The sequence below is a fragment of the Malania oleifera genome, chromosome 6 (assembly GCF_029873635.1).
Source record: "Malania oleifera isolate guangnan ecotype guangnan chromosome 6, ASM2987363v1, whole genome shotgun sequence".
Taxonomy (NCBI): domain Eukaryota; kingdom Viridiplantae; phylum Streptophyta; class Magnoliopsida; order Santalales; family Ximeniaceae; genus Malania; species Malania oleifera.
In genome coordinates, this window is record NC_080422.1 from 62,410,691 (window position 1) to 62,434,060 (window position 23,370).

Below are 23,370 nucleotides of genomic sequence, written 5' to 3' on the forward strand. Positions count from 1 at the left end.
CAATCTCAGGGTCTATAGGCACTAATTTGGGTTCTAGAGATATCAAACCCTACATGCAATAACTCAGCTCTGAATATCAATACTTTAAATAACAAACAAAAATAAAAGAACAAAGAAAATAGAAAGAAAATAAAAATCATGTAGTAAACTATTGACCCCAAGGGTCATACCCTGTTTTGATTATGACAAATACTCCGGTATTTAACGTTTGCCAAGTTTGTGTGCATGATCATATTAGGAAGATCATATTGATGGCACATGGCAACTTGAGGAAAATGAAGACCCAAAATGTTTTTAATTGTTGTAATCTATATTTTATTTTTCTAGGTCTATAATAATAATCATCCAAGATATGTAATAATTTGCATATCATGCATGTAGGACTATAAGCTCAAGACCTTAGAAAGACCTTAGGGATCACCCTTCGGTCAACCGACATCGGATTTTTTTAGTAGGATAGAACGACCTTAGGTCCCCACACATATGTACAAATAGTCCCCATAATAACTTACTCAATCAGGGGAATTAACTGAAGCAAAATTGAACTTAAAATGAAAATTCTATGAGAGATCAGATGACCAAACCCCAGGTGTTCAAAAACAACTCGGGCGCTCGAATCGCTGAGAAGGTAGCAAGTTGATCAGGTTTCAAGCGACCGAACCTGTAAACGTATCACCCCCGGGCGACCGAACCCATGTCAGAGTGCTTCTCACCAACTCAGGCTGCCGAACCTTCGGTTTCAAAAAGGCCTCGGGTGACCAAACTTGCTAGTTCAGTTAACCAAACTTATATCTAGGCACTCAAACCATGGACAGAAACATTTTCTTTTTGTTCAGCCAACTGTCCCTGACTTTGGGCACCCGAACCATTAAAAACTGATTTTCTGATTGATTCTATTTAGGCACCCAAACCTCAAACCGGGCACTTGAATCTCGTGTGTTAAATTATTTTTTGCCGGGGTTTAAATTAAGTAAATTGGGCTAATTTTCTTAATTGGTTTTAAAAAAATAATAATAATACCCTATGTGTCCCCAACGGTCATAATTTACCTATTCTCTATATATAGGGGCTCATTTGCAAAAATTAGTGGTGATTAGCAAATATGATTAGCCAAAAACTCTCTCAAATTTCCTAAAGCCTATTTTTTCATTCCAACCCCATACACACTCATAATACTTCCATTCCTTTGAGATATATAGTCTTGTGAGGGTTTATTGTTTGTTATATTATTCTAGAAACCCTCACTTGTATATTATACATTTGATTTTCATATTGAGGGTTGAGCTAGATTTTTCCCCTGATTTCATTTGATAAATCTTTGGTTGGGAAAAATCATATGGCTAAGTGAGTTTGCATTATCATTGCAATACTCATTTGGGCTTATACTTTTGTGTGCCAAAAATATTTTACAAAGCTAGATTTCAAACAACTCTTGTGCTAGATACATTTGAGAAGAAATTTTTGAGTTCGTTTGAATATTAATGCTAGCATCTTTGAAACACTAATATGATATTGAGATTTGATATACTTTGCTTTTAAAGATTAGCTTGTTAGAACACTTTGTGCATATTTGAGATTATCCATCTTATTGAGTGTTGATTGTACACGTAGAGCACTGAGCTTATAGTTCATACATACTTGAGGTGCATTGATTATACTGTGCGTAGTGGTACATATATGCTTGTGTAAGAAGTGTTTATTTGTATGAAAATTTCATATTGATTGTATTCTAGGTGTGGGCCTGAGGAGGGAGACTAGCCTTGTGGAATAGCCCCAGATTGGCTTAGACCCAGTTAGGAAAGCTAGGTGCACCATCCTAGTAAGGTGTAGGTTGAGATTAGCCCCACTAATTGACCTGGTTGTATTAGGTGCCGCTCTACCCGTTAAGTGAGCTTATAGTGTAATCCTTGTGCGAGTGTGCCAAGGCGGGGATGTAGGCATTTTGGCCAAACCTCGATAACATTTCGCGTGTATTATTTACTTTTCCACACTTTATTTTATTGCACGTCTATGCTTATTTATTTATTGCATATACTGACGCTAGCTTGTGTAATACTATTGTTAAACTGATTGACCTAGGCGATAATTTTTTATTACCCAATTCACCCCCGCCCCTCTTGGGGTTGCACCAAAGATAACATAAACTACACTAATTTCGGACCACTAGTGTAATTGAGTCCCCAACAATGCTGCCAAAATTTGGTTGGCTCGCCAAGGCTTGAGTCCTTCACTACCAAAGATAAAATTTATAAACCTAACTATTCCCAAATTTAGTAGAATAGTGAGTAAGTTGGGTGTGGATCCTAGGGGACTACAATGCAGTGGTTCACCAAATTAATCTAATTTACTAAGCTCAACAATAAGAAAAGATTGAATTTGGGTTTTCTATTTAAACTATGAAAGCAATGAAAATTGAATTGAATACCTTATGGAAAAGCAATTCCCTGGTTATGAATCCACCCTAAGCCTTTAATGCGCAATAACTAGGTTTGGTCAATTATCCATACTAGGGTTTTAACGGTCAAGTAATCTACTCAAGTAGCATAGCGTAGCCGAATTTGCACCAATCATCTAGAGCACGATCAGGAGAATGAGGTATACCCTATTTAGCGAACATGAATTCTTTTCTAGCAACCCTACCATATTATGCACAATTGATTGAATCCTAGCTATCTAGCCTAAGGTTTCATCACAACCATAGAATCAAATGGATTAGCTACTCATTGTGCATAAAATCAAACAAAAGACAACATAATGAAGAATGCAATTAAAAGCATAACTTTTATTGAAATTCAAAATTAAAACATAGCAGGAATGAAAATACAATTGAACTTGCAATTCAAAATTTAACAAAGCAATGTAAATTGACGACTAAAAGAAAACTATTCTAAACGGCACCAAAAGGAACTCGAGGAAACTCAAAGGAGCCTTTGAGAATCAAACGGGAACCCCTGATCATCTATTCAAAGTTTGATTTTATACCCCTTAGGGTTTACACATGATCAAAATCAAATCAAGAAACATTCGCCAAAAATCTCATGCTGCAGATTACTGAACTCGATAGAAGTCGACGTGGTCGCACTCCAAGTTCTCCTAGTCATGCCCTGGTCGACACATTTTGGAAAATCTTCAATTACTTCTTTGTTCAGCTAATGGCATCGTCGACCAGGTTTCACATTCAAGGTCTCTTGGTCACGTCTTGGTTGTGGAATTTTGGAAAATCTTCAATTGTTTAACACTCTGGAGTCTTCTAGCCAGACTTGGTTGCCCCTTGTGACTGCTTGGTCACATCATATGGCCAATCAGGGTCATGTTTCGGTAGTTGAATCCAGGCCTTGGAGACCTAGTCGAGCACTTGGTCAAGCCTTGTACTTCCATATTGTTGCATTGACTCCTTGCACTACTTAACTCCTTGAATTAAGCTCTGATTTCTTGAAACATGAAACATACCATGTGTAACTCCGAACAATAATAAGAAGTGATAATTACGAAGTAAATAAAGAGATCACATAAGTAAATAGGGGCCTAAATAAGCATATTTTAGGAAAACATCAATATCAGTGAGTGGGGTTAGTTCCAATACATCCATGACATTGAGGTGGGCATACCGAAGCAAACGGTGCCCAAAACCTGCTCCCCAACTTAAAATTCGGCGCTTAGAAAACTTAAAATACATGTATTAGATCTATACTTAGTTTATTTCAACACTCATATTTTGAAGTCGGGCATACGCGGTCCAAATTGAGTGGATTCAGTTCCAACACGCCTGTGAGATTGAAATGGATATGTCCGAGCTAACGGTGTCTAAAAACTCCTCCTCGATTGAAAATTAGGCGGTTAGAAGTAAATTTAGAATACGTGCCTTAGATCTATACTTAGTTGATTTCAGCACTTAGGTGTTCAAGTCAGCCATATGACGTCCAAATTGAGTGGGGTTAGTTCCACACATTCGTGACATTGATGTGGATGTGTCGGAACTGACGGTGCCCAAAAACACCTCCTCTGCTAAAAAGTAGGCCCTTATAAGTAAACTTACAATGCATGTCTTAGATATATACTTAGTTGATTTCAGCACTTTGGTGTCCAAATCCGGCATACGAGGCACAAAATGAGTGAGGTTAGTTCCAACATGTTCGTGACATTGAGGTGGATGTACCAACACTTACAGTGCCTAAAAAATCCCCCCTAACTGAACATTAGGCGCTTATAAGAAAACTTAGAATATGTGTCTTAGACCTATACTTAGCTTATTTCAACACTCAGGTGTCCAAATTGGGCATACAAGGTCCAAACTGAGTGGAGTCAATTCAGACACGTCCACAACATTGAAACGTGCCAAAGCTGACAGTGCCAAAAAACTCATCCCCGACTAAAAAGTACTCACTAAGAAGCAAACTTATAATACATGCCTTATATCTATACTTAGTTAATTTCTGTGCTAACATGTCATAGTCGAGCATACAAGGTCCAAACTAAGTGGAGTTAGTTTCGACATCTCTGTATCATTGAGATGGACATTTCAAAACTAATGGTGCAAAAAAAAAAAAAAAAATCTTCCCTAGTTGAAAATTATGCGCTTAAAAGCAAACATAGAATACATGCCGTAGATTTATACTTAGTTGATTTCATAACTTAGGCCTCCAAGTCAGTCATATGAGGTCCGCACTGAGTGGGGTCAATTCCTACATGTCTGTGACAATGAGGTGGATGTACTAGAACTAATGATGCCCAAAAATTCCTCCCCAACTAAAACTTAAAATCGTATGTAGTAATCAAAGTTAGATATTTAAAATTATATCATTTTTTATTTAACTATGTATAATCATTCTTACTATCAAATCATTTGTACTTATCGTATTCAAAAATTTTGTACCAATTTTTTGTATAATTTTTATTTCATGGGGTCTACGGTCCATGGAATGATGATGAGGACGAAGACGACCATGATGACAATAATGCAGACGATTTTTTTGTATGATTTGTTATATGGACAAACTATATATATATATATATATGATATTTATACACATTACAGAAAGTAATTTGTAATTATGTTCAGTATGATGTACGACGAAATTTAATTACAGGGTTCTCACAGGAATGCATGATTTTTTAAAATAAATTTTAAATTATTAGAAACTTTTAGTGATGATTTCTACAGTCATCACTAAAGGTTATGAAATTAGGATGTGTTAAACGTCTTACCTAGAGTATATAGTCTAGAGGGGGGTGAATAACTCTTTTTGAGGAATGCATATTTCTCTACAAAATAAAAACTCTTGGCAAGATACAAGAAATTATATCACAATATAAGTAAATGTAAATCATGCACAAGACAAATAAAATGAAGAGAAAGGTAGAGAAAATCAACACCGGTATTTTTACGTGGTTCGGCACCAAGTCTACGTCCATGCCTCGGGACCGACCCAAGGATTTCATAATCCACTAAGGAACTCCTTCACCGGCGGAGAGGCCTTACAACTGGGGAAAAATCCCTACCGCCCTCACAAAGAGCCTTCACTTGGGAACAAATCCCTACCTGCTCACAAAGAGCCTCTTTGGTTCACAAAGAACCTTCACTAAACGTTTTACAAAGAACCTTTACAATAAGATGATGGAAATATAATATGATGCTCCTCAAATGAGCAAATATTAAATACAAAGAAAACCTCACACTATCTCTCAAGTAATGAATCAAACACTATTAAAAAGCAAGAGAGAATGAGCACTTATGAATGAAGAACAACAATGCAAAGTGCCAGGGGCAAAGATTTTGGTATAAAAATATGTTTTTCACTAAGAATGATCAAAAGCCTTCAAAACCATGTTAATACAAGTCTAATAGCTTGTATTTATAGCCCAAGAGCCAAATGAGCCATTAACTAGTCGTTGAGAGGAAGAAAAGATATTTTATTTGGTAAACTAGCCATTTTCCGCCCGTTGGAGAAGTTCTACTCGTTGGACTCGTCGACTAGTCCCTTACACTCATCGACTAGTGTTGACTAATGGATGTCGACAAAACCCATGTTCTCATCAACGAGTGCCCTGAATTAAAAAATTCATCAACATGAAAGTTGGGATTTTTTCTTATCTTTCTAGGGACACCAAGATCGTGCTTTTTGGACTCCTCTAGAAAAAGTTATGCCCCAAATACCAAATGGTGTTTAGGAAAGGTGATCGGTGCATTACTGAGGTTTTAAACCCAACCAAAAAGCCTTTTGATCACTTAAAACATTCTTGGATGAAATTATATGAAATATATTAAGTCTAATAAAGTTTAATACTTGTCTAAATGAGTTTCTCCTTGAATATAAGATATCTTGTTAATAAAATATCTTATATGTTTGTATGTCCTTTATGGAAAATATACTTGACTTCTTTGAAGCTTTTGGACATAAGACTCATTTTGATAAAATCGGGACTAAGTATGAAGATGTTCAAAATAACAAGATGTTTAAAGACTTTTCCCTTTGAAAAAAAAAAAAGAACTTTTAGTTCAGGATTCTTTTGACAAACTCTTTGAGTTAACTTTGAAAACCATGAATGTAGAGTTTGTTGACATTAGGTAAAGTCCTATAAACTCACGTGTCCTAAAATGCAAGTGAAAATTACTCAACTCTTACTCAGAAATCATACAAGAAACAAAATGCAAGAGTTACAACATAAAGTACCTCAAATGCACACCTTATTACATACAATACAACATTAAGCTTCCTTGGATGTGCTTGAGTCCTTTTCGAGTACGTGTCCATTTGATCTTCCTATTCAAACGTAAACCTAGTCCGATCTTTGCCTCTATCTTAGTACTTCATGTAATTTCTAGTGAACCTATACTAAACATGATCTACAAAGATGGAAAACACTAGAAACCATATATACGTTAATATCATCAAAACACATAATGGGTTGTTGTCATCAAAACAAGAAAATTAAGCACACATTGCCTCTAAGGCTAAAATTTTCCACCCTTTTGATAATGGCAAACCATTGGTGTTCTCAATAGGGTATATTTTAAAACTCCTCCTCAGTTTATGCATATTCTCAAATACTGCTAACATTTTATCCCCCTTACTATATGCATATAAGGTGTAAAAATATTTAACTATACTTTTCATATCTATTCCAGTTTTAAACACGCATGTCATAAAATAGAAAGTTCATGTAAGATAAAACAAGTAAGCAATTTGAAATTTCATATTATCTTTGAATTACCACATGCATACCCCACATGCATTTTCCATGCATTTCACGTCTTCCCCACACATAACACCACACAGCATTCTTTTAACAAAGAGGACACCAAAATATCTTCTCCCCCTTTGATCATCATCAAAAAGAGAGGTACTAATCATTTTTCTAAAAGCTAATATCTTTCCCTTTAAGATAAGTTTTATGGAGGTGAGGTGAGTACGTGCTAGACATATATACCAAAATTTTGGGTGCTAAACCATAATATTAGAAAAATGTAGATTGGTTTCCTTCCAAACTCATGAATGATGATTCAGTAGATAAACCATTTGTTGTAGATCAATCATTCAATAATCATCTAATAATGGAAATTTTCAAAATAAGCACAAAATATTCATGCTTGTAATTTAAGCATGGTAAATGTGTCCAAACAACTTGGAAAATAGCATGTGTATAATTTAAAGCATTATAGGAAAATTCAAAGGATTATTGAAAATTGTGCATGTTTTTCAATATAGCATACAGTGTTTAGGATTCAACATGCAACACTACCTATTCAATTATTCATCATGCATTATAAAAATATTCATAAAGTTTAACCCACATGCAATGGATTTCAAGCCATGATCATTCACCATGCAAAGACTTCTAATTACCATTGAATCGTCATGCAAATGATCTTGTTTTGATGATAACAAATCATAGAAACTTAACATATTTGGTTAAGTGATGATCTAGGAGTCAAGTATTCAAGATCAAGTGACTCAAAGTGATAATGATCAATATCAAGTGCTTGACAAGAGTGTTAAAAGCTCAAACTTAATGCTACAAGATTTTATGAAATTAAAGTCTATTGAAGCTTGAAATCAAGTCAAACATAAATAATCAAAGCAAATACATGAAGACATTAAAGAGAAAAACAAATACATGAAGACTTAGAGCTTAGAAAGTTATAGTCTTGAAAGAGTCTCATGTAAGTACTTCAAACGATTTCAGTATGAATATATAAAGCTCTTAGGTGAAATACTTGGACCTAGATACGTTTTAAAATACTTGGAAAATATTTTTATAAAGTCAAAAGTTATTTCAAAAAGGTTAAAATTATTTTTGGAATGAAAAGCCCCAAAATAGGATTTTCCAAATTCTGTTATTTTTTATAGATCCGCACGTATGTGCACTTTTCTCTATCAAACACTCCTTATCTTAAAACATGTTCAACATAAAAGTTGTGGGATCTTCTCTTAGATTTATGTTGGTACCAAGAACTTCTAATTTAGAGTTGTATAGAAAACATTATGACCAAAATAATGAAGGGTGGTCGAAGTTGTTAGGCAGCTGACCCTTGTCTGTTCAGGCGACTAACAAGTAGACAAAACTTGGTCAAGCGACTGACCTCTTAGGGTTAGGCGATTGACCCTATACTGTGTTGAAAAAATATGATGAATTAAAGGCTCAGACGACTGACCCAACCCCTTAGGCGACTGACCTTCCATTTTTCAAATTTAAAATAGCAAGGGATGTTTCCAAAATAGATTTCTTGGGCTCAAAACTCTTTCAATACTAGGGAAACACTCCAAGCAACTTGGGTACCATGAAAATATACTTTTTAACTCTATAAATACATGTTGATTTCTAGAATTAAAATAACCCAACAATAAAATCAATCTCAACTCTTATATTTTCAAAGCTCCCTCATTGAATACTCTCGCTCATACTCTTGTTGAGATTTTGCTAAGTTAAAGGCCACGATTCTTGCGTTCTTATCTAATTTTTACAATCTAAGGAAGATCCCTGGTGATATCTTCTTGAGCTTCATCTTTCTATATTGTGATTTTGATTGAAGTATATAGATTTCAATTGTACTAATATACTTTTTTGATAGTGTCATTGTACACCAAATTATTTCTTATTTCTCTTATAGATTTTGTCAATTCAAGGTTGGTTGAATTGTTGTATCGAGCATGGGGTATCGCTTAGAGTGGGGGCTCCACCCTAATTGAAGGAGGGATTGTAATGGTTTGCTTTTCCCATAAAGAAGCGTTATAGTGGAATCCATAGGTGGTGTTGCCTAAGGCGAGGACGTAGGCTCGTATAAGCCAAACCTCATAAAAATTTGGTCTCACTCTTAACCCTTGCTCTTTAATTTTTCAGTATATATAAATTGCATGGTTGTGTATCTGAGTGCAAGAAGCTGAAACAATTGAGATTAAGAAAAAATTTTAATTTAAGGAAGTACGTTGATTGATCTTTTGTAGAAACCTTAAAGGGAGTACGTTGACTTATCATTTGCGAAAACCTTGATTAAAAGGAAGCGCATAATATTCATAAATACAAGGCTCTTATCAAACTCTATGCTCAGTTATACAAACTTTGAATCAAGGAAGTACTGCTTAAACTTATATATTGATTAAATAACTTGTTGATTGTTTGACATTGTTGAAAGTATCTCATTAAGAATCATTGGCTTGTGTTGATATTAAGTGTGGATTGTGGTTGGTTTAATTAAGTATTAAAAATCAAATCATTCTTGTTTGTTTGCTAAGTTTACAAAAGGTTGTGAATTTGTAAAAATATTTAAATGAAACTTTTAAAAACCCAATTCACCCCCCCCCCCTCTTGGGACTACACCTTAGTTTTCAATTGGCATCAGAGCGGGATTATATCAAATTTTAATTAGAAGCTATATAAAGATCTAAATGGCACACATAGGCATAGCTCCCTTTGGAGAGGGTCAATCCTTAACCAGACCATCGATCTTTTGTGGTCTTAACCATACTTTTTGGAAGTAAAGAACGAGAATCTACCTTCAAACCATGGACTGGAAAGCATGGAGGGTTGTCACAGATGGTGATCTTATCCCTACCAAAATTGTAGATGGAAAAGAAATGCCTAAAGAAGAAAAAGACATGACCGAAAATGACCATAAGATGTTGCAAGTTAACTCAAGTGCTATAAATGCCTTATATTGTTCTCTTGACATAAATGAATTCAATAGGGTCTTGGCATGCAAAATAACAAAAGAGATAAGGGACAAACTAGAGGTAACCTATGAAGGTACTGTTAATGTGAGAGATAATAGAATTGACATGCTTACTAGAAAATATGAAGCTTTTAGAATGAACCCAGATGAATCTATTACAAGTATGTACACTAGGTTCACTCATATCATAAACTCCCTTAATGCCCTAGGGAAAAACTACTCTACATATGAGATGATCCGAAAAATACTTAGAGGGCTTCCACCCATTTGGGAACCCAAAGCCATAGCTATTACGGAAGGAATAAACCTTAAGAATACCTCACTAGATGAACTAATTGGATCCCTTATCACATATGAGATGGCAATAAACGAAAGAAGTGGAAAATCTAAAGCCCAGAAATTTGTTGCATTTAAAACCTCACATGAAAGCTCTAGTGATGAAGATAAAAAGGAAATTTATGTAGCCCTCATAACCAAAAGACTTGCAAAAATTCTTAGAAAGAAGAATAAACTTACTAGAAAATTTTGGTACTCAGAATCAGATGAAGGAGAAACCAATAAAAAGGAATCAAGGAATAAAATCCCTACATGCTATAATTGCAAGAAGAAAGGACACATAAAAATAGGATTGTCCACAACTCATGAAGGAGTCTAAAAGGAAAAAGAAAAAGGCAATGAAGGCCACTACATGGGACAATCTAAGTTCTAGTAGTTCAGAGAATGAATCAAGTGAACAAGTGTTTGAAAATGATTGTCTTATGACATGGGATGATGATAATGTACAAAGTTCCTCATCCAAATCATTTAATGATTCATGCAATGAATCATGTTCATCCGATAAATCTAGTGATGGTAGTTTGCCATCTTATGAATAACTACAAAATGAATTATTCAAGGCTCATAAGATTCTAGTTAAAGTGACCAAACGGTATACGTCCTTGAAAAATAAGAATGAAGCTATAATGAAAGAATTAAAATGAAAAAATCTTGCTGAAAGAGAAGAGGATTTAAAAATCAAGAGATTAGAAAGCAAGAATGAAAAAGTGATGAAATAAATAGAAGATCTACGATCCCAATCCTCTATGGAAAATGAGAAAAATTTGTATATTACTAAACTAGAAAACAAAATCATTAAAATGTCTCAAAATCAAGAAAAGGGTAAAAATATATAAAATTTAGAAATCTATGATCTTAAGAGAAAAATGGAGGATCAAGCCAAAATCATCTACGACTTCACTAAAGGAAAAGAAAAACTTGATAAAATAATTGGCGCACAAAGAATGTCTTTGAATAAAGAAGGCATAGGATTCAATGGAGTTGAGAGTACAAGGAAAAAGAACCTTTATATTCATTCAGAATAAAGCACTTGCATCCAAACACATGGAAGTAAGATATGTTTGGTTTTCTTCCTTTCCAAAGTTCATATGGAGTCTTTTCTAAGTTGATTCTAAGTTAGACTCTATTCATTACATAACACATAGTGTTTACCGCTTCAGCCCAAAAATATTTAGGCAGATTATGTTTGTTTAGCATGGTCCTGACCATCTCCTGAAGTGATCTATTTTTCCTCTCAACAACTCCATTTTTTTTAGGTGTATGGGGACCTGAGAAGTTGTGTGATATTCCATGTTCAGTACAATAATCCTGAACATCTCTATTTTTAGATTCTCTCCCTCGAACACTCCTAATATTTTGAATACCATATCTTTTTTCATTTTGAAGCTTCTTGCATAGATTGATCAATATCTTACAAGCTTCTTCTTTAGAGGATAATAAAAGCACCCAGGTAAACCTAAAGTAGTCATCAACTATGACGAATGCATATTGCTTTCCTCCTAAGCTTTGAATTTTGGTGGGACCAAAAAGATCTAGATGGATAAGCTTTAGTGCTCTACCAGTAAAGATATGCCTTTTCTTTTTAAAGCTTGTCTTGGTTTGTTTCCCAAGTTGACAAGCATCACACACTTTGTCCTTAACAAACTTAGTACTAGGCAAGCCCTTACTAAGTTTTTCATTACTAATTTTGACAATGGATCCATACGTGCATGTCCTAATCTCCTATGCCATAGCCAACTATTCTCATTTACGGCTGTGAAGCATTGAACTTCTTGAGATATTAGGTTCTTAATATTTATGCAATAAACATTATCCTACCCGATTTGCAATAAACAAGATTTTATGATTTTTACTATTTTCAACTATGCATTTGCCTTGTTTAAAGGTTACTTGAAAGCCTTTGTCACTTAGTTGACTAATGCTAAGCGTATTATGTTTTAACCCTTCAACTAACAACACATCATCAATCTCCAAGGAAGGTTTCTTATAGACTTTACCAATGCCGATAATTTTGCCTCTAGCATTGTCTCCAAAGGTGACATATCCACCACCATCCTTTAATATTAATGAGGTGAACTTGGACTTATCTCCAATCATATGCATTGAGCACCCACTCTCCAAGTATCATTTATCTTTTGTTGTTGTGGACCTAAAGCATACCTCCAAGAAGGGATTCAATATGTTACTTTTGGTATCCATACCTTCTTAAGTCTTCTTGACTTTAATTTATTTTTAGTTTTAGCTCTCCATACTTTCTTAATTTTGAAACTTTTTCTTTTATATGGACATTCAAATTTTATGTGCCCTTCTTCTTTACATAGGAAACATGTAGTGTGTTCATATGTATTGGTTGAAGATGTATCAACATAATTGTTGGAGGCTTTTACAAAGTACCCCATATAGAGGTTTATTCTCTTAGTGTTCTTAATTCCATTAAAGCCTATTCCTTCCTTGTCCAATGACATTCCTTGAACTCCAACAAGTTTTTCAAAGTTCTTTTTTTCTCTAGTAAAGTTATATATGATTTTAGCTTGATCTTCAACTTTGCTTTTAAGACTACAAATTTCTATGTCGTTTGCACTTTCACCATTTACTTGTAGCTTAACTAGTTCTTGGGACATCTTATTTATTTTATCCATGAGTTCATCAATAGTCGAGTCTTTTTCTTTTTTAATTAATCCAAAGGATTTTAGTTGATTCACAAGTATTTCATTTTGTTGTCTTAGAGCTATATTCCTCTTGGACACTTTTATGAATCTATTATGTAATGAAAACAATTCAGATTGGATTTCTTTGTAAAAAGGTTAACTTAAAGATGATTCATTACAAGATTCATCACTAGTTTCATAATATGAGGTTGAAAAGGAATTTACCTCATTTTCTCTTGCAATGAAGCACAAGTTAGTCGTCTCATGATCGCTTGATTCACTCTCCGAGTCACTTGAACTTGAGTTATCCCAAGTTGCTTTCATTGCTTCTTTTTTTTTTCTTCTTCTTTGCATCTCTTTTGAGTTGTGGAAAATCAGGTTTTGTGTGTCCTACTTTCTTACAATTATAATAGGTAAAGGGTTCATTCTTTGTTTCTTTCTTATTAGTCTCACCCTTATTTGTTTTTGATCCTCTGAATTCTCTAGCGAAACTCTTGTTCTTATTAAAGAATTTGCCTAGGCATCTAGTGAACAAGGCTAGATCATCGTAGTCTCCCTCATCATCCTCTTCCTCACTGGAACTTTTCTTTGAAGATTTTAGGGCTACTTTTTTCTTTTGTTTTTTACCCTTAGCAGCTCTTCCATTCATTTCCATCTCATACGTGAGAAGCGAACCTATTAATTCATCTAAAGAAGTGGTTTTCAGATTTCTACCTTTAGTTATGATAGTGGCCTTAAGTTCTCAAATAGGAGGAAGTCCTCTAAGAACTTTCCTAATCATCACATAGGTAGAATAGCTCTTTCCTAGTGCATTAAGGGAATTAATTATATGGGTGAACCTAGTGTACATGCTGGTGATGAATTCTTCTAGGTTCATCTTAAAGACTTCATACTTGCTGGTGAGCATGTCAATCCTACTGTCCCTAACATCTACGGTTCCCTCATAGGTAACCTCTAACTTGTCCCAAATTTCTTTAACTGATTTACAACTCATAACTCTATTGAATTCATTTGCATCCAAGGCACAATAGAACGCATTCATTGCACTAAAGTTAATTTGAATTTGTTTCATGTCTACATCATTTCATTCTTTCTTTTCTTTAGGGACTTCTTTGTTGTCTACAGATTTTGTGGGAATCAAGTCACCATGTGTGACTACTTTCCATACTTTGTAATTCATGGTTAGCAAAAATAATCTCATTCATTGCTTCCAGAAAGTGTAGTTTTCACCACAAAAAATGGGAGGTCTAGATGAAGATTGGCCTTCGCCAAACGGGGATACTCCTAACTTTGTTATAGGGATCTTTATGTAGCTACTTGTTAGGATATACTACAACCTACTCTTTGATACTAATTGAAATTAGGATGTATTCCTAAAAGGGGGCTGAATTGGGTTATTTAAAAATTATTTGCAGAATTTTAAATACTTCAACCCTTAACTAATCAACTTTCCAATATATATATGTGTGTGTGTGTGTGTGTGTGTGTGTGTGTGTGTATGTATATATATATATATATATATATATGTGTGTGTGTGTGTGTGTGTGTGTGTGTATGTATATATATATATATATATATATATATATGTGTGTGTGTGTGTGTGTGTGTGTGTGTGTGTGTGTGTATATATATATAACATAGTTCTGATTGCTGTATATCTACATATATACATACATATATATATATATATATATGTATGTATATATATATATATGTATGTATATATGTAGATATATAGCAATCAGAACTATGTTAATTACAAGCCTTTAGATATGAATATGGATATACAAACTGAATTTAAAGTAAGAGATAACACATTCATTTGAACACTTGTTCGTATTATAATTTTCAATTTAATTCAAGAAGATTCACAATAATGTACTCAAGAATAAATTCAGTGATTGATTTATGCCTTAATGAAAATCAATATTAAGATCTAACTTTTAACACATATATTTTCCTTCAAAATAGAATTTGTAAAATGCTTGTTTAGCTTCAGCACATATACTTCATTCACAAAATATATTCACAAACAAGTTAATCCTCAAATTATTTATTTTCAAACTCAAAGTTATAAACCCTTTTGAATGGTCAAATTAATGCTTCGCTCATGCAACTAAAATATATTTGATTTCAAACAAAATATGTTAAGCAAGTTCACTATGTTTAACAAGACTCCTCTTTTCAACAGTTTTTCAAATATTTAGCTTAACCTCAATTATTCAACAAGATTTGAAAATAGAATAGTGTTCCCAAGAGGGGGGGGGTGTATTGGGTTAATTTAAAATTTTACGTTCCCCTATTATTTATTTATTTATTTTAAAAATTTTTTTATTTTAATTACAATATCAATTAACCAAATCACAATCACAACCCAAACACTCAACAAAGTACTTGAAAGATAAACAATCCAATCAATCAACAAAATTGAAATCAATTTATCAAACACTTGATGCTTTTGGTAATAGCCATGTGGTTATATGCAAGCCCCCTTTTTAATGTTTGTAATGCACTCTCTTAACCAAGATTTCCTCAAATTAATCAACATACTCCCTTGTGGGTCTCTACAAAAGATTAATTATCGCGTACTTTCTAGAATTAAGAGTCTTCTCTGAATTTTTACTTAAGCCCTACAATCAGCAATCAACAATTTTCACAATATATAGTACAGAAAATAAAGTGTAAGGCAGAGAGAAGACACCAAGATTTTACGAGGTTCGGCCTATCCCCAGCCTACGTCCTCACCTTTGGTAAACCACCAAAGGACTCCACTAGCTTAGTTCCTTTACCGAGCGGAACAACACCTTCTACAATCACTCCTTCAAGTAGGCTAGAGCCTGTCTCTACAAACGATATACCCTCGTTCGGTCCAATGATTCAACACTCGAACCATCAAAGAATCTACAAAAGAGATTTGAAACAAGATGTACAAGAATTACTCCTACAAGATCTGATTAGTACAATTCAAAACTATATACTTCAATACAATTCAAAATATGAAATTTAGATTGAAGATCTAAAAATATTTCACCGTATGATTCTTTCAATGGATGAAAGAATTAGTATTTGAAGCACAATGTTAGTGAGTGAGAATTAGCAAAAACTTAGTAAGCTTTGTGCAAATTGAGAGCAAGAAAAAGCTTTGAGAATTTAAGAGCAATTGAGAGAGATTTGAATGCTGAATTTTAATTCTTGGTTATAATATCAATTGAACTTGGGTGTATTTATAGAAGTGGAAAAGTATCTAGCTTGCTCCCCAAGTTTACTTGGAGTAGGGTCCAAGATTTAAATAAGTTTAAGCCCCTTGTAATTAAATTTTTCAAAATATGTCCGTTATGCATCTTAAATTTTACTGCGTGATAGTTGACTATATGGTTTTTGTCAGTCGCCTATCAATGTATTACTTATATAAAATATACAGGTAGTAAGGTGGCAGTCGCCTGTCAACATGGGGTCAGGCACCTGTCACTGAATAACTCAGTTTTTTAAAGACAAGCAGAAGGGTGACAGTTGACTGACAAAACTCAGTCAGTCGTCTCAAAATACATTGTCAGTCACCTCAAAATACACTGTCAAGTGCCTGTCAATTCCTAGACAATTGACTATCATGTTTCTTTTTGTACATTGTAAAAACTCTTAACATGGCAGTAGACTAAACATGTGCAGTTAGTCGCCTATCAAGAAATTTTTTATTGTTTTAAAATATTTTTGTTCTCTCTCTTCTTTTCTTATTCATTCTTGGAATATCAATTTGTTTTTCTTTTAAAAATATGTTCCTAGATTTAAAAACAAGATTTCTAGGTCTCTTTGCCTAATGAGCTTCAAAATGAAAATCCATACTTGAATTATATTTGAAATGTATCTCCTATTGACTGCCTTGACTTTTTATCTCTTTGTTGCTGATCCTTGATTGTTTAATCTTCTTTGAGCTTTCTTTATGGATCATTAATTTGATATGAGCCTTCCATGTTCCTTGATCCTTGTGAGCTTTCAAGATATGTCATTTTAAGGTCTAAGCTTCATTTGATCCTTGATTTTTGACATGAGCTTTCATAATTGTCATTTAATCATCTGAAATCCACTTTGCCTCCATTAACTAAAATATCACAACTTTGAAACAAATTAGCTAGCCTTACTTTGTTATCATCAAAATCAAGAGTCGTAAGCCTAGCTAGGCCAATAATCTCCCCTTTTTTGATGATGACAAATAAGGAGTAAAGATAAGTAAACCTTTTTTTGAAAAAAACTCCCCCTTTCAATAAGCATACATCTTTAAAGTTAATGTAAAGCTCCCCCTGAATAAGCATACATCTTCATAATATATCACCATGTCATAATACATAAACATATTTTAACACTTAAACACATTTTAAAACATAAACACATTTCAGAACACATCATGTCATAATACTTTGCTCATACACACATACTCCCTTTTTTGACATCAACAAAAAGGAGTAATACAATCATAAGCAGAGCAAGTGTATTGTCAAAAAGTCATAGTGTAAAAGATACAAAAACAAACACCGTAGAAAAACTCAATCAAGCATCAGATGTTGTATCACTATCTGCAGCAACTGCTTTTCCTTTAGAGTCTTGTGCTTGAGATTCTTCGTCTTCAGTAGAGCTTTCATCAAAATTTTTTTGTGAGGCTTCATCATTTTCTTCACTCTCTTTATCTGGATCAGTACCACTAGCAGGTGCTGAACTAATATCCATAGGTGCTGCACTAGTGACATGTTGCTCGCGTTTTTCAAGACGTTGATCCAGTGAAGAGTACTTAGCATCTATATTTGAGATTTTGTCTTGAAGTGAAGTGAGGCCAGCCCTTATGTCAGAACTAAAATTGGAATAATGTTTATAGAATGGAAGGAACCATGATGGCATATCAGCTTCTTTAGGAGCTGGATTAGGTTCTTCTAGCTCCAATTGTTCAGGCCTATTTCCTCTATACAACAATCCCTGAGTATATTTCTTATAACCCATCCTTTTTAAAGTAAAGGAGGAAAATAGATGATAATGGGTTCATTTCACTAGCTTGGTAGATGGAGTGAGGACTTGGAAGTGAGCAAAGACTAAAGGGAGTATGCCACCATAGGGAAGTCCAATTCTAGGAGATTCTATCTTCATGACCATCCACTTTAGTATGAGGCTTGCTAAATTCAGTTTCTTGCCTTTGAGTACACACCACATGATAAAGCAATCTAAGAAGGAAATGTGATCATATGATCCTGCTCTAGGAAGAATATTGTAAGCAACAATTGTATGAAGGATTTGAGCTTGTAAGGTGAGCTGCTTATATTATGGAGGATTCCCAAAATAAATAGGTGGATCATTCATCACAAGAGGCAAAAATTCTTGTGGACTAAAACCCTGCTCCATTGTCCATTGTTTTTCAATGAGATTACACTCAAAATCACCAGTTTTTATGCAGAGGATTTTTCTTAGCAATGGTGGAGTAAGGGTGATTTTTTGGCCTAACAGTTCGGTAGAAAAACCAATATCCTTCTTCACCAAGTTGGAATAAAAAGGATTGACCAAATTAGGATAATATCATTTAACTTGGTGTTTGATAAATTATTTCCATCCTATGTCTTTGAATAACTCAAGAATTTCAGGGAAATCGGTTTCAAAGATGACATCTAGTACCTTACCAAATATTGGATCAATAGAGGAGATGTGATTTCGGTATAAAGATTTTTCTTGAGTGGAGACCAACCATTTTTCTACTTCGTCATTGCTAGCTTTTCATGGAGAAGATGCTTTGTCTTTGTGCCCAATTGTATTAGTTCTTGGAATGTTGATGAATTGGAAACCGAAAAACCCTAGGTGAGGAGGATTAGGTTTTGATAGAATGTAGTAGGAAGAAGTTTTAGAGAAGTAAGTTTTAGTGGAGAGATGGAAAGAAAATATTTTAGTGACGTTTTGATGAGTGGATAGGCGTATGGGATAGAAAAGGATATGTTTTTCGCGTATAAGTTCGCTGAACCATTGCAAGACAGTCGTCTATCTTCAAGGTGACAGGCAGCTGTCGAATAAATTTTCAAATAGATAGTAACCCGTCAGGCACCTGCCTAGTGTTTTGGCAGTTGTCTTCCTTGTAGAGAACTTGTATTTTCATTTCTTTTCTCTTTTAGTTGACTTCACGTATATGTAACATTCATAATTCTCATCTAATAAATACAAATCGATCTTCTGCGAGTGGTTTTGCAAATATATAAGCTAATTGATCATGTGTATTGACAAATTCAAGAAGTATTTCTTCCTTATGAACATTATCTCTCAAGAAGTGATGTCGCATGTCAATATGTTTTGTTCTAGAGTGTGATACTGGATTTTTTGAAATATTTATAGCACTTGTGTTGTCACACTTAATTGGAATTGTTTGATATTCAAGTTTGAAATCTTTCAATTGTTGCTTCATATATAATGTTTGAGCACAACAACTCTCAGCTGCTACATATTTAGCTACAGCAGTTGACAAGGCTACGGAATTTTGTTTCTTTGAAAACCAAGATACTAATGACCATCCTAGGAAGTGGCAAGTTACATTTGTACTTTTTCTATCTATTTTACACCCTACATAGTCCACATCAGAATAGCTAAGTATTTCAAAATTTGTGTCCTCAGGATACCATAATCCAAGGTCTATAGTTCCTATTAAGTATCTTAGTATTCTTTTAACATGGATTTGATGAGATTCTTTAGGTTCTGATTAGAATCGTGCACACATACACACACTAAACATTATGTCGGGTCTACTTGCTGTAAGATATAGCAAACTACCTATCATTCCTCTATAGTGCTTCTCATCTACTTGTTTACCTTTCTCATCTTTATCAAGGCTGATGGTAGTACTCATGGGGGTTCCTATGAGTTTACTACTTTCCATGTCAAAATTTTTTAGCATATCCTTTATGTATTTTGATTGACTTATAGAGTCTCATTCTTTTCTTGTTTAATTTGTAGTCCTAGGAAATAATTTAGTTCCCCCATCATGCTCATTTCAAACTCTTTTTGCATACATGTGGCGAAATCTTTACATAGTTCTTCATTTGTAGCACAAAATATGATGTCATCCACATATATTTGAACTATTAGCATGTCTTTATTTTTAGTCTTAATAAATAGAGTGTTGTCTACCATTCCTCTTGAGAAGTCATTTTTGAGTAAGAATTTACTTAGTCTCTCATACCAAGCTCTAGGAGCTTGTTTCAATCCATACAAAGCTTTAGTTAATCTAAATATGTGATCAGGATGTTTTAGATCTTCAAAACCTAGTGGTTGTTTGACATAAACCTCTTCATTTATATATCCAGTTAAGAACGCACTTTTTGCATCCATTTGATATAGCTTGAATTCCTTATGGGCTGCATACGTTAGAAGCATTCTCTCCATTCTTGCTACAGGGGCAAAGGTTGTATCATAGGCAATACCTTCTTATTGATTGTATAATTGAGCTACTAGCCTAGCCTTGTTTCTAACCACTATCCCATTTTCATCTTGCTTATTTCTAAAGACCCATTTAGTTCCTATGATTGAATGATCTTTAGGTTTGGGAACTAATTTTCGTACTTGACTTCTTTCAAATTGATTAAGCTCTTCTTGCATAGCCATAATCCATGAATCATTATTCAAAACTTCTCCTACATTTTTTGGTTCATCTTGAGATAGAAAAGCATAATGGTTGCATATATTCTTTAATGATGATCTAGTGGATACTCCTCTTGAAGGTTCTCCAATAATTTGTTCTTGAGGATGATTTCTTACATATTTCCATTCTTTTGGAAATTCTTGATTTTTTGTGGGTTTTTCTTTTGAAATTTCTTCATTGTTTTCTTCTTTTTCTTCTTTAATTTCAAGATTGTTAGAATTGGTGTATTCCCAAGAGAGGGGGGGGGGGGAGGTGTGAATTGGAATTTTAAACTTTTCTCCTAGGTTGAACTAGGTGTTAGCAAAATATTACAACCTAGGGTCTTTCTATGCAGTTCCAAATACGCCGATAAATATGATATATTAAAATTTAAATCAAGCGCATCATTCACATAATAACATACACGTGCGGTAAATTTAAAGTGCAACAATACACACAACACACGATATGTTGTCGAGGTTCAACCAACTGTGCCTACATCCCCGCCTCTAACTCGTAAGCCCGAGGATTCCACTAATAGCTCACTTAAGTATGGAGCAACACCGATTACAACTAGGTCAATTAGCATAGGGCTGACCTCAACCTTAACCAGGTCAATTAGCGGGGCTGACCTCAACCTACACACCTTAACAGGACGGCGCACCTAGCTTTCCTAACCGGGTCTAAGCCAATCCGGGACTATTCCAGGGCTAGTCTCCCTCTTCAAGCCCATGCCTGGAAATACAACAAATGTGTATATAATCAAATGGTATAGTGATTTTATTTCGTGTAAAGCAGATATGTACCCAAATACGCTCAATAACACACACCACAATATGATTCAACATGTAAGCTCAGTGTGGTCTAGATAGTTCAACTCTCAAGGATATTTTCTATCAGTGTAATGAGTACGTGAGAGTGTCAAACAAGCAATCTTTGTTTCACAATATATTCAACCAATAAGTTCACACAAAGATGTCAAGTCTCAAGTATTTCAATCAGCAGGATGTATCAAGCATGTAAGTATCAAATGATGTATATGCTTGGTTTGCAAAAGATGTGTAATCTTTGTATTCAAAAAAATATATGAGTGAGTGAATGTTGCAACAAATATCACTATCAAATGAACAAATATCTCTTCAAATATATTTTTCAGTATAAAACACAATAGATAGTTAAAAGTGATTATGAAAGGATTTTGCAACCTAAATACTATACGATCTTCTCAAGATATTGCAATGAATGTACAACCTCAGAAGATCAAATGAAAGTCTTCTTAGGAGAGACTTATTAACGAAGCCACCTAAGAGTACTTAGGTTTTGCTCTCAATAAAATCGTATCAACCAAGCAAGACAAGGGGAGCAAACTTATGGAAACAAACACTCAATTCACTTACAAATGATGTAGGCACTAATAGATAGTAAGCATGAGCGAATGAGGCTCAGAAATGAGTAGTATAGGCTTTTGGATTTTCAGAGAATTCTCCCCTAATCAAAGTAGCTAATCATACTTTCTTTTCACAAATGATCTCATATATATAGACATGGGAGGAAATATGACCGTTGGGGACCTATTGGGTATTATTAAGAAAGTTTAATGACATTTAGAACATTTTAACCCTGTTTAAAAAATATCTAACCGTGGTAAAAATCAGGGTAACCCAAGAGGTCCGGTCGACCAGAAATGTTTCGATCACCCAGGTCTTATATGGTTCGATCGACTAGGGGGATTTTAAACTAAATGCTCGGTCGATAAAGAGAGGGAGATTTTTCAAATTTTTGAGGTTCGATCGACCGGGCCATTTTGAACTGGTTGGTTTAGTCGACCAGATCGTTGGGATTTCTCCTGAGGGCCCTCGGTTGACTAAGTAGTTGGAGTACAAAAAGTGCTCGATCGACCAGATGGTCAAAATGTTGACCTAGGGAGGTTTTGGTCGACCAGGAGTTTTGAACTGAAATGGTTCGGTCGACCGGGACCTTGGTCAACAATTGACTCAGGTCTGGTTCAGTCGACCAGGCCAAAATGAACTGTCTTGGCTGGTCAACCGAAAGTGCATCAAGTGTGCATTTCGGTCCCATTTTGAAACATATAGACCCTATTTAAGTGCCTAACAAGCATATGTGCAAATGTGTGTATCCTAGGGTCACTTGGGGTCCAAAATTAAGACACCGAAAAAGTCTAGTGTCGGTTGACTGGGAAAACCCTAAGGTCTTTCTAAGGTCATTTTTCATTTACGGTTTGTTTGAGCTTACGTATTATTATGCATGTGATGTGTGTGAGCTTATTACAAACCAAATACCTATTTACTATTATAGACCAATTAAATGAAATATATTACAATACTGAATATAAATTAGTCTTCAGTCTTTGCTTGCTTTGTGCCCATCTTTATCTTAACAATCTTAGTTCCTGCACAAAACCTTAAACACCCATTAGATACAATGAGTATTTTTCATAATCAAAATTGGGCATGACCTATAAGGTCAACAAAGATTTTCCATCTTTTGTGAGACATCCTCATTTTCATCATTTTTTATTTCATTTACAAATGGATTTGATTCATCAAAAGTTACATGCATTGATT